Source organism: Somniosus microcephalus, chromosome 27 (genome assembly GCF_052327205.1).
Source record: "Somniosus microcephalus isolate GS21.2 chromosome 27, FLI_Smic_1.0, whole genome shotgun sequence".
Classification (NCBI taxonomy): Eukaryota; Metazoa; Chordata; class Chondrichthyes; order Squaliformes; family Somniosidae; genus Somniosus; species Somniosus microcephalus.
In genome coordinates this window covers 34,395,480-34,413,727 of record NC_141013.1, presented here as the reverse complement: position 1 = coordinate 34,413,727, position 18,248 = coordinate 34,395,480, and positions in this window count along the sequence as shown.

Genomic DNA, 18,248 nt, shown 5'->3' with positions numbered 1-18,248 from the left:
GACTTACCTACAATTCGGCAGCACCTCAAGGACATCGATTCCTCTGGCGTCCAGAAGAATCAAGTTGTGAAAGAAGCTGTTGTTTCACCAGCTGGTCAAGCTGGTGGCAGGTACTACGGTAATCTTTCCTGGGCGTCAGGCTGGGGCTCCAGCGGCTGGCTCTACAGCTGGGCCAAGCAGCGAAAGCGGAGGCAAGCAGTAACAGACGGGGAGGGAGCACTCGGGAAACGGCTGCGGCTGCAAGCAGGTCGGCGTTCAGACCTACAGAGAAAGTCCGGCGGGAATGAGTCTCCAACTGTAAACAAATAAAAAAAACAAAGAACGGAAACCGCGGGAAACAGCGTTGTCCTCGGCAGCAGCGGCGGGAAAGCGCGGGAAGCACCATATCTTTTCTACAGAAAAGAAAGAAAAGCGCGGGAAGCACCATATCTTTTCTAAGATGCCTAATTCTGGCAATATTGATGCTTTTGATAACGAGATAGAGGATTGGACCACATATGTGGAAAGAGTGGAGGTATATTGCACCGCAAATGGAATAGAAGATGAGAAAAAAGCTTCAGTACTTCTGGATCTAATGGGCGCAAAGACATACAAGCTGTTACGAAACTTAATCACTCCAGCCGAACCGATGGACAAGAATTTTAAGGAGATTGTTGATACCCTACACTGCCAATTCGAGGCAGGACTGGCAGATTCTCTGCGAGACAAATTCATCTGCGATCCCCTAAGTGTAAAAACACAAAAAAGGCTATTTTCTGAGAAAGATTTAACACTGAACAAGGCTTTCAGTGCAATAGGAGCTGCAGAGATACAGCAAAGGCCACAGGACTTCGGCACCCATGAAATGACACGGGGTTTCGAGAGATGTTATCGCTGCGGCAGATCCACCCACGGCCAGAGGGACTGCTGGTTCAAGGACAAAGCATGCAGGCAATGCGGAAAGATGGGACACATTCCACGTGTGTGCCGATCTGGAAACAAAAAATCCACTAACAGGAAAAGAATCAATAAGGAAAAGCACAGAAAGGTACAAATGATGACGGACAGTAGCTCCGAAGACCAGAAGAGCGATAGCGACTCCGGGAACAAGAGACTAAGCTCTCTCAAATTACATAATGTAATTGCCAAAGAAGATTACCAGACCATTTGGGTTACCCTCACAATAGCAGGGTCCCCAGTTAAAATGGAGCTAGATACAGGATCAGCTCTGACCGTCATAAATCGACGGGATTACGAGCGGCTATTTCCGCATATACCTTTAAAAGACACATCCATTATCTTGAAAACATATACAGGGCAGAAAGTATACCCCAAAGGAAAAATAAGGGTGCCTGTTGTATACAACGGCAAGGAAATACAGAAGTTGTATTTATACATTCTACAAGATGGTGGTCCACCGCTGTTGGGACGTGAATGGATCAGAAAAATACGTTTAGACTGGCACTCCATTCAGGCACTGATGGTGACCAGTAAGGAAAAAAATGATGATGACATCATACCTGAACGGTTAAAAGACATCTTGGCCAAAGCCAAGGAAGTGTTTCAAGAGAAACTAGGAACCTTGAAAGGCATCACCGCCTCAATAAAAGTGGAAGATGCAGCAATTCCCAAGTTTTTTAAGGCAAGACTGGTGCCATACGCAATTCGTCCAGCAGTCGAGGCAGAGCTGGAGAATTTGGAAAAGGCAGGCGTATTATCTAAAATAGATTGGAGCGAGTGGGCAACACCCATCATCCCAGTCATGAAGAAAGCATTGAAGAATGATAAATCTGAAGAGCAGAGAAAAATTCGCATCTGTGGAGACTTCAAGGTGACTGTAAACCCGGTCCTTCACATGGTACAGTATCCTCTTCCGAGGATAGAAGATATTTTCGCCTCACTATCTGGAGGGAAACGTTTCACCAAAATTGACTTGGCACAGGCATATCTACAGATGGAGGTTGAAGAGGCCTCTAAAAAATATCTCACGATAAATACACACAAAGGTCTGTACCAGTACAATCGACTGGTTTTCGGAGTAGCATCCGCTCCAGCTATCTGGCAAAGAGCTATGGAGCAAGTCCTCCAAGGGATTCCGGGGACTCAATGCTACCTAGACGACATCCTTGTAACAGGAGAAAACGACAACGAGCACCTTGCCAATTTAGAGCAGGTGCTCACTAGGCTGAGAGAACGGGGCCTACGAGCAAATCGCCCCAAGTGCGAATTTTTCCGAAATCAAATATCATATTGTGGCCACATAATTAATAAGGAAGGGTTGCATAAGTCACCTGAAAAAATTGAAGTGGTCATAAAAGCCCCAGCACCTGAAAATGTTTCACAATTAAGGTCGTTCCTGGGATTAATAAATTACTATCATAAATTTTTACCGAACTTATCAACTCTTCTACACCCTCTTAATGAACTGCTACAAACAGGAGTAATTTGGAAATGGAACGAAGACTGCAAACATGCCTTCCATAAATGCAAAGATTTAATCACATCCAAAGAAGTTTTGGCTCATTACAACCCATCACTGCCAATCAGACTGGCGTGCGATGCATCCCCTTACGGCATAGGAGCAGTATTATCGCATAAATTCCCTGATGGCTCGGAACGGCCGATAACTTTTGCGTCACGCTCATTAAACTCAGCTGAGCGTAATTATGCCCAAATCGACAGGGAAGCACTCAGCCTGGTATGGGGAGTAAAGAAATTCAACCATTACCTACACGGACAAAAATTTACCTTGTTGACTGACCATCAACCCCTCATCTCCATATTCAACCCTAAAAAGGGTGCTCCCATTATGACAGCGCAAAGGCTACAGAGGTGGTCCCTTTTTCTAGGGGCACACCAATACAACATAGAATACAAAGGGTCAAAACAGCATGGGAATGCTGATGGTTTATCGCGCCTACCGTTGCCAACGGTAGAAGAGGCACCTACAGTAGACCCAATGGAGATGTTCCACTCTACCATAGTGGAATGTCTACCAGTAACAAATTCTGCCATTGAAAGGGAAACAAGAAATGACCCGACTCTTTCACGGGTCTACGATTTAACAGTGAAGGGATGGCCAGCACATGGCGAACCATTGTTGCCAGCATTCTCGCAAAGAAGAGAACAGCTGTCAGTGTGCCGAGGAACCTTGATGTGTGGATCCAGAGTGGTGATTCCACCCAAACTCCAGGATAAAGTGCTAAAGGAGCTTCACGAGGGGCATCTGGGTGGAGTGAAAATGAAGAACCTAGCCAGGGTGTTTGTATGGTGGCCAGGTATCGATGGAGACATCGAAGAAATGACCAAGAGCTGCCTAGGATGCCAGAAGGTCCAAAACGCTCCACCACAAGCCCCTCTACATCCATGGGAGTGGCCCTCATCTCCCTGGCAAAGGGTACACATCGACTTTGCTGGTCCATTTATGGACTCAATGTTCTTAATCGCGGTTGATGCACACTCCAAGTGGCCAGAGGTAGTAAAGATGTCCTCCACCACCACGGAAAAAACCATCACAGTATTAAGGACCATATTTGCCAGGAATGGGCTGCCGGAACAGATCTGTTCTGATAATGGACTGCAATTTGTGTCCTAAGAATTCAGGAAGTTCTTAAAAAACAATGGGGTTAAACACTACACGTCCGCCCCATACCATCCCGCCACCAATGGATTGGCTGAAAGGTTTGTCCAGACCTTCAAGAAGCCCATAAAGGCCATGGGTAATGAAGACATAAAACTTCAGCACAAGGTGGATAACTTCTTGTTCGCATACAGGAATGCAACACATATGGTTACCAACCAAACTCCCGCCATGATGTTCTTCAATAGAAACCTAAGATGCCGGCTGGATTTGGTCAAGCCCAACATCAGAAGGGACGTGGAGAACCGGCAGTTTCAAGGCATGAATGAAAGGCCAACTAGAACCTTCCAGATAGGTCAACAAGTTTTGGCCCGGGACTACCGTACCGAGAAATGGCAGCCTGGAACTATCTGCACACGACTAGGACCACTGATGTATACCGTGGACATTGGAGAAAGCATAATAAGGCGCCATGCTGACCAAATCATAGAGTCATCCGAAAAGGGACAACCTATACCACAACGCTATACGTCTAACGATGAAGTAGAGATACCCATATCTACCTCCGATCCGGTGATACTGGAACCCGATGAACCCGACACTGGCATTCAAGCCGAATCAGCCTTGCCAAAAGAACCTACTACACCACCAGAAACTATTACACCACCGAGGCGTTATCCGGACCGAGTCAGGAAGCCTCCTGAGAGACTGACTTATAATTAATTAACTGCAGCAAATGTGTATATTATTTTTCTTATAACATAATTAATAATTACTTAAAATATGATGTACTGGTTAGCTAAAAGGGGAGGAATTGTAGTGTATGTGCCTTTAAGAACCCCAGGTGTGCTGTAATGCTGGTAATGACCACTCGGGCTATATAAGCCTGTATATTGTGTATATCCGTTAGAACCCCCGCCCCCCCCCCCCCAACAGACTTTGCTTAGTAAACACCTATGAACCAACTCCTGTCTTCAGTGTCTTTATCAACACGCGGACACTACATTGCCCACCAATGGAAACATCTTCTCTACATCTACCCTATCAAACACCTTCATAATTCTAAAGAACTCTATCAGATCACCCCTCAATCTTCTCTTTTCTAGAGAAAATAGCCCCAGCCTATTCAGTCTTTCCTGACAGTTATAACCTCTCAGTTCTGGTATCCTTTGATAATTGCTTTCTACACTTTACCAGAAGTTGTTAGTTGGAACAAACTACCCAGGGGAGGAGACCCAGGGGAGGAGACCCAGGGGAAAACACGTAGGGGAGGAGACCCAGGGGGAAGAGACCCAGGGGGAAGAGTCACAGGGGGAAAGACCAAGGGGTAGAAACCCAGGGGGGAAAGACCCAGGGGTAGAGACCCAGGGGAAAGTGTTAATTCCAATTTGATTGGGAACCTGTGCAGGGAGACAAAGGAAAGGGAAGCAAGGATAGAAGCAAAAGACGGGAAGGAGAAAAGCAAAAGTGGAAGGCAGAGAAATCAAGTGTGTAAATCAAACAGGGCCACAGTAAATAAGAATTCTAAAAGGACTAAGCGTGTTAAAAAAAACAAGCCTGAAGGCTTTGTGTCTTAATGCGAGGAACATTCGTAATAAGGTGGATGAATTAGCTGCGCAAATAGATGTAAACGGATATGATATAATTGGGATTACGGAGACATGGCTCCAGGGTGACCAAGGCTGGGCATTCAACATCCAGGGGTATTCAATATTCAGGAAGGACAGGCAAAAAGGAAAAGGAGGTGGGGTAGCATTGCTGGTTAAAGAGGAGATTAACACAATAGTAAGGAAGGATATTAGCTCTGATGATGTGGAATCTGTATGGGTAGAGCTGAGAAATACCAAGGGGCAGAAAACTTTAGTGGGAGTTGTATACAGACCCCCAAACAGTAATGCTGAGGTTGGGGATGGAATTGAACAGGAAATTAGAGATGCGTGCAATAAGGGCACAGCAGTTATCATGGGTGACTTTAATTTACATATAGATTATGCTAACCAAATTAGTAACAATACTGTGGAGAAGGAATTCCTAGAGTGTATACGGGATGGTTTCCTGGACCAATATGTCGAGGAACCAACGAGAGATCAGGCCATCTTAGACTGGGTATTATGTAATGAGAAAGGATTGATTAGCAATGTTGTGCGATGCCCCTTGGGGAGGAGCAATCATAATATGATAGAATTCTTCATTAAGATGGAGAGTGAAGTAGTTGACTCAAAGACTAGGGTCTTGAATTTAAATAAAGGAAACTATGCTGGTATGAGGTGCGAGTTGGCTAGGATGGATTGGGGAACGTTACTTAAAGGGTGGGCGGTGGATAGGCAATGGGAAACATTTAAAGATCGCATGGATGAACTACAGAATTTGTTCATCCCTGTCTGGCATAAAAATAAAACAAAAAAGGTGGCGCAACTGTGGCTAACAGGGGAAATTAGGGATAGCATAAGATCCAAGGAGAGGACATATAAATTGGCCAGAAAAAGCAGCAAAATTGAGGATTGGGAGCAGTTTAGGATTCAGTAAAGGAGGACAAAGGGATTAATTAAGAGGGGGAAAATAGAGTACGAGAGTAAGCTTGCAGTGAACATAAATACTGACTGTAAAAGCTTCTATAGATATGTGAAGAGAAAAAGATTGGTGCAGTTAAGCGTAGGTCCCTTGCAGTCAGAATATGGGGAATTTATAATGGGGAATAAAGAAATGGCTGACCAATTAAATACATACTTTGGTTCTGTCTTCACAAAGGAGGACACAAATAACAGTCCAGAGATGTCGGGGAACATAGGGTCTAATGAGAAGGAGGAACTGAATGAAATCAGTATTTGTAGGGAAATGGTGTTAGGGAAATGACGGGATTGAATGCCAATAAATCCCCAGGGCCTGATGATTTACATCCGAGGGTACTTAAGGAAGTGGCCCAAGAAATAGTAGGTGCATTACGGGTCATCTTCCAAAATTCTATAGACTCTGGAATAGTTCCCATGGATTGGAGGGTAGCTAATGTAACCCCACTATTTAAAAAAGGTGGTAGAGAGAAAACGGGGAATTATAGATCGGTAAGCCTGACATCAGTAGTGGGGAAAATGCTAGAGTCCATTATAAAAGACGAATTAGCAGAGCACTTGGAAAACAGTGACAGGATCAGACAAAGTCAACATGGATTTACAAAAGGTAAATCGTGCTGACTAATTTTCTGGAATTTTTTGAGGATGTAACTGGTAGAATAGATAAGGGAGAACCAGTGGATGTGGTGTATTTGGACTTTCATAAGGCTTTCGATAAGGTCCCGCATAAGAGATTAGCGTGTAAAGTTAAAGCACATCAGATTGGGGGTAAGGTACTGACTTGGATAGAGAACTGGTTGGCAGACAGGAAGCAAAGAGTTGGAATAAACGGGTCTTTTTCCGAGTGGCAGGCAGTGACTAGTGGGGTACCGCAGGGATCGGTGCTAGGACCCCAGTTATTCACAATATATATTAATGATCTAGACGAGGGAACTAGATGTAATATCTCCAAGTTTGCAGACAACACAAAGCTGGGTGGGCGTGTGTGCTGTGAGGGGGATGCAGAGAAACTCCAGTATGATTTGGACAGGTTGGCTGATTGGGCAGATGCATGGCAGATGCAGTATAATGTGGATAAATGCGAGGTTATCCACTTTGGTGGCAAAAACAGGAAGGCAGATTATTATCTGAATGGCAATAGATTGGGAGAAGGGGAAATGCAACGAGACCTGGGTGTCCTTGTGCACCAGTCGCTGAAGGTAAGCATGGAGGTGCAGCAGGCGGTTAAGAAGGCAAATGGTATGTTGGCCTTCATAGCGAGAGGATTTGAGTACAGGAGCAAGGATGTCTTGCTGCAGTTGTACAGGGTCTTGGTGAGACCACACCTTGAGTATTGTGTGCAGTTTTGTTCGTCTTATCTGAGGAAGGATGTTCTTGCCATGGAGGGAGTGCAGCGAAGATTCACCAGACTGATACCTGGGATGGCAGGAATGACGTATGAGGAGAGATTGGGTCGATTGGGCTTATATTCGCTGGAGTTTAGAAGAATGTGAGGGGATCTCATTGAAACTTATAAAATTCTAACAGGACTAGACAAACTAGATGCAGGAAGGATTTTCCCGATGGTGGAGGAGTCCAGAACCAGGGGTCACAGTTTAAAGATAAGGGGTAAGCCATTTAGGACAGAGATGAGGAGGAATTTCTTCACCCAGAGAGTGGTGAACCTGTGGAATTCTCTACCACAAAAGGCAGTTGAGCCCAATTCATTAAATATATTCAAGAAGGAGTTAGATATATTTCTTAAGGCTAAAGGGATGTGGGGAGAAAGCAGGGACAGGGTACTGAATGTGGATGATCAGCCATGATCTCATTAAATGGCGGAGCAGGCTCGAGGGGCCGAATGGCCTACTCCTGCTCCTATCTTCTATGGTTCTATGATTTTATCCGCTCCAATTTAAATATAGAATCCTCCTAAGTTATTTTCTTCCTTTACTATCTCTCCTTGTCCCAGACAGCAACTGCAGATGAGAGCACAAGTGGATGTATCGCCAGGTTTGTCCAGATGTCACTCAGAATGACAATTCTTTCTCCCCTCCTACCTGTAGGAAGCAGCTGATCACTCAGTCCTGCCCACATCAGTAAGGCGAATTTGAGATCATCATTTTACTCCATTTCTCCCATTTTAAAAATGCTTTTGATTGAACTTCTGTGTCGATAATGATGAGAGGTATCGGTTCTGGGGGATTAGATAGTTTTCCACTTTTGCAACCCAGCATCAGTGTCCAAACATTCCCAGACCAGATACATCACAGGGCAGATACAGAGAAAAGCCCCCTTTAATCTGCCCCAACAATGTGCCTCAAGATAGCAACTCCTGCATCAGTCTGATGTTTCTATTTCCCACACTGCACCCTGTAGTCTCAGTAAAGAAACTGCCCCAACTGATACTGAATTATGAGTAGCTTCTGCCATGCTCCTGCACCCAATAGGGATTGAGCCGATAATACCCTGAATTCAGCCTGAGCTGGATTCCAACATCAATGGCAGAAGCAAAATGTCCATCACCAGTCCCCTTGGTTTCTCTCTCTCAATCTGGCCCATTCATTATTCACCTGACTGAGAGAAGGAGATGGACTTGCTACAGAGCCATGGCTCAGTGGGCAGCACCCTCACCTCTGAGTCAGAAGGTCGTGGGTTCAAATGCCACTCCAGAGACTTGAGCACAATAATCTAGGCTGAGCCTCCAGTGCAGCGCTGAGGGAGTGCTGCACTGTCGGAGGTGCCGTCTTTTGGATGAGACGTTAAACCGAGGCCATGTCCTAGCTCTCAGGTGGACGTAAAAGATCCCATGGCATTATTTCGAAATGATCAAGGGAGTTATCCTCAGTGTCCTGGCCAATATTTATACCCCAGTCAACATCACTAAAAACAGATTATCTGGTTATTATCACATTGCTGTTTGTGGGAGATTGCTGTGCCCAAATTGGCTGCTGCGTTTTTTACATTACAACTGTGACTAAACTTCAAAAAGTACTTCATTGGCAGTAAAGCGCTTTGGGACGTCCGGTGGTCATGAAAGGTGCTATATAAATGCAAGTCTTTCTTTTCTTTCTTTGCAACTGGCCATGGTGGGTTGGGGGGGTTGCCAGAAAGGCACTATTTATGACTGAATTAATATCACTATTCTGAATATATGAAACATTCTGAATTTTAATAAACACAGTTGAAGATATTGGATTCCTGAGGGCTAGCTGGAAACGTAACATTCAATACAATTGCTACTCCATATCTGTACATATCCTCTCAGAGTTTATATTTGTTGCAAATAGAAATGCTTATCCAGCTTCATAAATGATACTAGAATTCCACGAATCACTGCGATGGAAAATCATTAGGAAGACACAGATTTGTGTTTGAAATAATGGAACAGTTACCATTCCTGGGAGCTCAACATTCTCAATCCATCCTCCATTTGTTTTTAAATTTAAATCCAGGTTCGCTTTTTCTTTTTTCTTTGCCTCGTGGCACAATTGGCACTCTCTCTCGCCTCTGAGTCAGAAGGTCGTGGGTTCAAGTCCCACTCCAGAGACTTGAGCACAAAAATCTAGGCTGACACTCCAGTGCAGTACTGAGGGAGTGCTGCACTGTCGGAGGTGCCGTCTTTCGGAAGAAATGTTAAACTGAGGCCCCGTCTGCGCTTTCGGGTGGACGTAAAAGATCCTATTGCACTATTTTGAAGAAGAGCAGGGCAGTTCTCCCCGGTCTCCTGGCCGTTATTTATCCCTCAACCAACATCACTGAAAACAGATTATTTAAAAAAAGAAAAAAGACTTGCATTTATATAGCGCTTTTCACCACCACCGGACGTCTCAAAGCGCTTTACAGCCAATGAAGTATTTTTGAAGTGGAGTCACTGTTGTAATGTGGGAAACGCGGTAGCCAATTTGTGCACAGCAAGCTCCCAAAAACAGCAATGTGATAATGACCAGATAATCTGTTTTTGTTATGTTGGTTGAGGGATAAATATTGGCCAGGACACCGGGGAGAACTCCCCTGCTCTTCTTCGAAATAGTGCCATCTGGTCATTATCACATTGCTGTTTGTGGGACCTTGCTTTGCACAAATTGGCTGCAGCGTTTCCTATATTACAACAGCGACTACACTTAAAAAAAAATTAAAAAAAATCTTCATTGACTGTAAAGTGCTTCGGGACATCCTGAGGTCATGAAAGGTGCTATATAAATGCAAGTCTTTCCTTTTTTTTGGCTCTTTTCATTGGCTCCAGGTAATAAGCACAACCTGATTATCTATGATCAGGTGGAAAGTTCAACACATACTTTGTTTACTGCAGTTTCGCTGTGAACTGAAGTTTGTCACGTCAAACCTCTCAGAACTGTGTACAGTTAAAACACCCACAAACTGCAGGCTTTTGAAACCCAGGCTTGGCATCACTGAACCAAACCACTGCTGCTTGATTTATCCTGATCAATCTATCATCTATCTATCCTATTCTCTTTAACCTATCTTAATCAATCTATCATCTATCCTATTCTCTTTAAACTTGGTGTTGTCCTGCATTTGGCTCTTCACTTGGGTTTTGCAATATTAATAAAAAACATATATGGGCATCCCTCTTTTTCCTTCTCCTTTGTAATTCCCCCTCCCACATACACACACCACACACCGTTCTCTGTCAATATTGGGCAAATCTGAAGGTGAGTTTTTTAATTGAGTCAGCCACACACACACATAAGGTGCCACCTCACACCCAAATCTTGCCTGTCCTTTGCTCTGCATCTCTGTAACCTACTCCAGCCCTACAGTCTCCAAGATCTCTGCGTTCCTCCAAATCTGGCCTCTTGCGCATCCCTGATTTTAATCGCTCCACCACTGACGGCCGTGCCTTTAGCTGCCTGGGCCCTAAGCTCTGGAATTCCCTCCCTAAGCCTCTCCTCCTCTCTAGTTCTCTCTCCTTCTTTAAAACGTTCCTTAAACCCGTCATCTGTCCTAATATCTCCTTATGTGGCTCGTGTTAAATTTTGTTTGATAACGTTCCTGTGAAGCGCTTTGGGACTTTTTACTATTGTTAAAGGCGCCATATAAGTACATGTTGTTGCTCAGCTGTCACACTGGGGTGGGTCCTCTTTGAACTTCTACCATAGATCAGTAAGATGTTCGGACATGGACAGATACAGATAGACACAATGGGTCCAAGATTCCTATCAGTCCATTCCACTGGAAGAAGTGTGGCAGAAGTGGTTTTAAGTCCCCTTATGTCACTAGACAATGAGCTAATCCCAAATTATAAGGACAGGGTCATCTGCATGGTCAGGGTGGGTGGGTCAGTGCCTGTAAGGGTAAATCAACAATACCTGCCCCAATACAATAGCAAAATACTGCGGATGCTGGAAATCTGAAATAACAGAAAATGCTGGAAATACTCAGCAGGCCAGGCAGCATCCGTGGAGAGAGAAACAGAGTTAACGTTTCAGGTCTGGGACCCTTCATCAGAACTGGAATAAGCTGGAAATGTAACAGATATTAAGCAGGTGCAGAGACGGGGGGGGGGGGGGGGGGGGGAGAAAGGAATTGAAGGAACATACTGTGAAAATGTTGCAAATGGAAATGGCAAAATCATACAGCATGAAAAATGGGGGCAGGTATTATTATCTGAAATTGTTGAACTCAATGTTGAGTCCGGAAGGCTGTAAAGTGCCTAATCGAAAGATGAGGTGCTGTTCCTCGAGCTTACGTTGAGCTTCATTGGAACAATGTAATAGGCCGAGGACAGTGAGATCAGAGTGGGAGTGAAGCGGAGAATTAAAGTGACAGGTGACCGGAAGCTCAGGGTCACCCTTACAGACTGAACGGAGATGTTCCACAAAGCGGTCGCCCAATCTGTGTTTGGTCTCCCCAATGTAGAAGAGACCACATCGTGAGCAGCGAATACAGTATATTAAATTGCAAGAAGTACAAGTAAATCGCTGTTTCACCTGGAAGGAATGTTTGGGGCCCTGGACAGTGGGAAGGGAGGAGGTAAAAGGGCAGGTGTTGTATCTCCTGCGCTTGCACGGGAAGGTGCCAGGTGAAGGAGCAGGGCTGTTAGGGGTGATTGAAGAGTGGACCAGGGTGTCGCGGAGGGAGCAGTCCCTTCGGAATGCTGAAAGGGGAGGTGAGGGGAAGATGTGTTTGGTGGTGGGATCACGTTGGAGGTGGCGGAAATGGTGGAGGATGATCCGTTGAATGTGGAGGCTGGTGTGGTGAAAGGTGAGGATAAGGGGAACCTTATCGTGATTCTGGGAGGGAGGGGAAGGGGTGAGAGCAGAGGACAAGGGGAACCTTATCGTGATTCTGGGAGGGAGGGGAAGGGGTGAGAGCAGAAGTGCGGGAAATGGAACGGACACGGTCAAGGGCCATGTCAACCACAGTAGAGGGGAATCCTCGGTTGAGGAAAAAGGAATACCTGCCCCAATCCACCAGTAGTACTGAGGGAATGCTGCACTGTCGGAGGTGCCGACTTTCGGATGAGACGTTAAACTGCCCTCTCAAGTGGATGTATAAGATCCCGTAGGACTATTTGTAGAAGAGCAGGGCGGTTCTCCCGGTGTCCTGGCCAATATTTATCGCTCAACCAACAACACCAAAACAGATTATCTGGTCATTTATCTCATTGCTTTCAGTAGGAGCTTGCTATGTGCAAATTGGCTGCTACATTTCCTACGTTACAACAATGAAGCGCTTTGGGATGCCCTGAGGTTGTGAAAGGCGCTATGTAAATGCAAGCTATTTCTTTCTTTTGGAACGTCCCAAAGCACTTTACAGCTATTGAAGTACTTTAGAATTGTAGTCACTGTAAATTAATGTATTAACCACCTTTTGTTCAGGTGTCGCTTTGAAAAAAATTCATGAGATTACACATTTCTTTTAAAACCAGCAGCATTAAATTGAACTCTTTTTCCAAATCCATTCTGTGGAAAAATGGTCACAAAATCCAGACATGTGACAGACTACAACCGTTTCCTCAGGTAGCACTTCAATTTTGTACGAGCAATACTTGTAGCAGTAGTTCTTACTATTTATTTTTATAAACAATATCTATGTTTTTTCATAGATATTACATTAAATGAGCCAGAATGGAGGTAGGGCATGGAATTCAGTTAGCGTAACAATGACTATTTGCCTTAAGCTCCACTGCCTGGTTATAGCAGCACATCTCCAAATCAGTGTCACATAGGACCAACTACTGAGGGGTATATGGTGTGCACCGGCAGTGATGTGACTCCTGCAATTAAGGTGGATTATACTGCACATCAGTTTATGTTTGGTTTCAGTGACAATCCACTCTTCAACCAACAAAGGACAGAAATGAGGTGACTTAAGAGTCAGTGAGACAGCAAAATGTTCTCTCTTAGGGTGTGGGTAAATTGATTTACAAGGTCTGAGTGAGTTAACAACAGTGTAAACACTTTATTAACATAAATGCGCTACAAGTATTCCAAATAAATAGGACGACTTGTGGATAATATATATAAACATTTCTGCTGGTATGGAGCTGTTATAACAAGGTTGTGGCATCCCAGTGTGATGCCTCACTATAACTTCATGGATCCAGCTAATACTTGCCCTTTCAAGCAGTGGCAGTGGCACTGAGCTCGTCCAATGTGCCAGTGCCCGTGGGATGGTTGATCACCCATCACCCCTGTGCTCGCTGACCTACATTGGCTCCCAGTTAAGCAACACATCGATTTTAAAATTCTCATCCTTGTTTTCAAATCCCTCCATGGCCTCGCCCCTCCCTATCGCTGTAATCTCCTCCAGTCCTACAACCCTCTGAGATCTCTGCGCTCCTCTAATTCTGGCCTCTTGAGCATCCCCGATTTCAATCGCTCCACCATTGGTGGCCGTGCCTTCAGCTGCCTAGGACCTAAGCTCTGGATAGTGGTTAGCACTGTTGCCTCACAGCGCCAGGGACCCGGGTTCAAATCCGGCCTCGGGTGACTGTCTGTGTGGAGTTTGCACATTCTCCCCGTGTTTGCGTGGGTTTTCTCCGGGTGCTCCGGTTTCCTCCCACAGTCCAAAGATGTGCGGGTTAGGTTGATTGGCCATGATAAAAAATTGGCCCTTAGTGTTAGGGGGGATTAAATATGTGGGGTTATGGGGATAGGGCTTGGGTGGGATGGCTGTCGGTGTAGGGACCGGGTAGGGTTTGGATGATCAGCCATGATCTCGTTGAATGGCGGAGCAGGCTCGAAGGGCCGAATGGCCTACTCCTGCTCCTAGTTTCTATGTTTCTCCACCTCTCTATCCTCCTTTAAGATGCTCCTTAAAACCTACCTCATCTGCCCTAATATCTGGCTCGGTATCAAATTTTATTTTATAGCTCTCCTGTGAAGCGCCTTGGGATGTTTAAGTACGTTAAAGGCGCTTTATTGATACAAGTTGTTGGTGTGCCACCAGGGCTTTGATGATTATTCTGTTCAGTGGGGTGTGATTTGTGAAGGAGGAGGGTCTGTTAACATGTTACCATAGGTGGGTTAGGAACAAGGAGGAGCTTTCAAAGAATTTCTCTTGTTCCTGATCCAGCCGTGGAGTGTATAAACTTCTGGGACTGGATTTCTGTGGTTCTGCAATCGTTATTGACTAGGTGGTAATGTGTCCTGCGTAGTGTTGTTTGGATTGTACAGAACATAAAAGTGCAGTGATACTGTGCCAGCTGTAGAGAGATCTGGACCTGGCACTGGTAGAGAGATAAGTGGGATTGAGTTAAGTGATTACTTCATTGGCACAGGAACATTGTTGGTGCCTGTGTCATACTGGTACCATTATGGAACAAGCTATGCAAAAATAAAGTGTGTAATTATACAGATACTGTCTAATGAGGGAAAGCAGAACTATCCAGGACAAAGCAGCCTGCTTGATTGGCACCCCATCCACTACCTTAAACATTCACTCCCTCCACCACCTGCGCACCGTGGCTGCAGTGTGTACCATCTACAAGATGCACTGCAGCAACTCATTAAGGCTTCTTCGGCAGCACCTCCCAAACTCGCGACCTCTTCCACCTAGAAGGACAAGGGCAGCAGGCGCATGGGAGCACCACCATCTCCAAGTTCCCCTCCAAGTTACACACCATCCTGACTTGGAAATATATCGCCATTCCTTCATCGTCGCTGGGTCAAAATCTTGGAACTCCCTCCCTAACAGCGCTGTGGGAGCACCTTCACCACACGGACTGCAGCGGTTCAAGAAGGTGGCTCACCACCACCTTCTCAAGGGCAACTAGGGATGGGCAATAAATGCTGGCCTTGCCAGCGATGCCCACATCCCGAGAATGAATAAGCAAAGATGCACAAGAGATGAGCTCTACTCAGCAGCCCTCATTTGCCAGTATAATTTGTTAAATGAGAAAGGACCGAAAAGTTTCACATTTCAGCTTTATCATATAAGACACAAAACAATTTGGAAGAGTCGTGCTGTAGTTACACAGCTCATCTTGCATCTGTGCCCTTCAGAAACTTTCCACAGACACAAGGAGGCTGATATTCCTCCATTCATGTAGCTGTAGAAAAAAGTAGTTGTGCTTAAAAAATGCTGGAATAATGCTTTGAATGACTGTGATCCAAGTACCCCTGCTCCGTAAAAACACTTCTGACAAGTTGAATGCGTTAATGTCTAGTTAAAAGTCAGGAATGAGCAACTTGTCCAACATTCTGCGGAAACATATTGAAAGGCGAGTACTTTATGGAAGATCAGACCTGGGGTAAGTGAGGATTAAGAATATGAAGAGTTATGTGTTGCTAGAGAGCAGTGATTAATACTTGGAGTTTACTGACCTTGAGTATTGGTATAGCAACCATTGCTGGGCAGAGTGATGTGGAGAAGGGGGAAAGAATGACTGAAGAGCACAGAGGGCATGGGAAGCTCACAGGTCACAGCAGGTATGCACCCAGACAATGGGTCTACTACAATCGGAAGATACCTGGCCACAGCAGAGGAACAATGCATGAGTAGACACAGGTTCCCCAGAGAGAGTATGGTAAGGCGTGCCACAAAGGGACAGTCAACCATCTGCAATGCAGAGTGGCATCGAAGACATCACTTCCTTCAAATTTAATACCACAAAGACATTCCAGGCACTCAAATGGAACACTGCAGGACTCCTCTGCTTTCCATTAAGGAGCCAATTAAGGCCCTGTAATATCGTGAATTACCCAACAAGAACCAGCAGTATATCAGACACTACAGCCAGGAAGATAATTATTCCAATAATCTGTGCAATTGGACACTATTATAGACACTATTATTTACTCTTGGACATGCTTACAATCACAGAACTGGTGTTTGCCAACCCTATTTCTATTGCTGTTCACTGCATGTTATGTTTGGCTTGTGGGCAACTGATTTCATCTTTGGCGCAATGAAAGAATTCCAGAGTGCAAAATATACTGACAGTGACTTATTTTTATGATGTTTTCAGTACATGCCCAATGTTTTTCTGCCGCATTTGCTCTTGTGTGTGACGAGCGTCTCTGTGTTGGTTGTAGATGTAGCTCACCATTATGTGCTCTTCTAGTTGAAGAAGGGGTAATACCAGTGGATAGTTGAATAAGGGCCACATGGGAATACAGAAAGCCCGCTACCTGTCACTGAAATAAACCTCGAAGGATCTTGCACCAATTCAAAAGGTCTCTGGTTCTGTAGTTGCCGTGGGCTCATTTGCTTCTGAAGTAGCGCCAATTCCACCTGTGCAGAGCTATGTGATGGCACCAAACCCCTGCCAACATAATTGACAACTGTGTTACCAGTGTCACCCAACACATGCTATTGTGGAAGGCATTGCCCAGTGACCAGAGAATAGAAAAGCAAAATACTGCGGATGCTGGAAATCTGAAATAAAAACAGAAAATGCTGGAAATACTCAGCAGGTCAGGCAGCATCTGTGGAGAGAGAAACAGAGTTAACATTTCAGGTCGATGACCCTTCGTCAGAACTGGAAAAAGCTGGAGATGGAACAGGTTTTTAAGCAAGTGTAGGGGCAGGGAAAGGGGGGAGGGGAGGAAAGAACAAAAGGGAAAGTCTGTGATAGGGTGGAAGGCAGGAGAGATTAAGAGACAAAAGGGATGATGGTGCAAGGCAAACGGAGATGGTAATGGAACAAGTTAAGAAACAAAAGATGACTCTGGATGAAGTGTAAATGGCAATGGCAGAATGATCGACAGCTGCCATGTGAGAGAGAGGGGGAAAAAAAGGATAGGGGCAGAGGTTATGGTCTGAAATTGTTAAACTTGATGTTGAGTCCAGAAGGCTGTAAAGTGCCTAATCGAAAGATGAGGTGCTGTTCCTCGAGCTTACGTGAGCTTCATTGGAACAGTGTAAGAAGCAAGGGCGGAGAGGTCAGAGTGGGAGTGGAGTGGAGAATTAAAATGACAGGCGACCGGAAGCTCGGGGTCACCCTTACAGACTGAACGGAGGTGTTCCGCAAAGCAGTCACCCAATCTACGTTTGGTCTCCCCAATGTAGAGGAGACCACATCGTGAGCAGCGAATACAGTATACTAAATTGTAAGAAGTACAAATAAATCGCTGTTTCACCTGGAAGAAGTCTTTGGGGCCTGGACAGTGGGAAAGGAGGAGGTAAAAGGGCATGTGTTGCATCTCCTGCGCTTGCATGTGAAGGTGCTGGGCGAAGGGGAAGGGGTGTTAGGGGTGATAGAGGAGTGGACCAGGGTGTCACGGAGGGAGCGGTCCCTACGGAATGCTGAAAGGGGAGGTGAGGGGAAGATGTGTTTGGTGGTGGGATCACGTTGGAGGTGGCGGAAATGGCAGAGGATGCTCCGTTGAATGTGAAGGCTGGTAGGGTGAAAGGTGAGGACAAGGGGAACCCTATCATGGTTCCGGGAGGGAGGGGAAGGGGTGAGAGCAGAAGTGCGGAAAATAGAATGGACACGGTCAAGGCCCGTGTCAACCACAGTAGAGGGGAATCCTCGGTTGAGGGAAAAGGAAGACATGTCGGAAGCGCTAGTATGGAAGGTGGCATCGTTAGAGCAGACGCGGCGGAGACGGAGAAACTGGGAGAATGGAATAGAGTCCTTACAGGAAGCGGGGTGGGAGGAAGTGTAGTCCAGGTAGCTGTGGGCTTATAGTGAATGACCATAGAATAGAGGTCATCTATGAGTCTTTGGA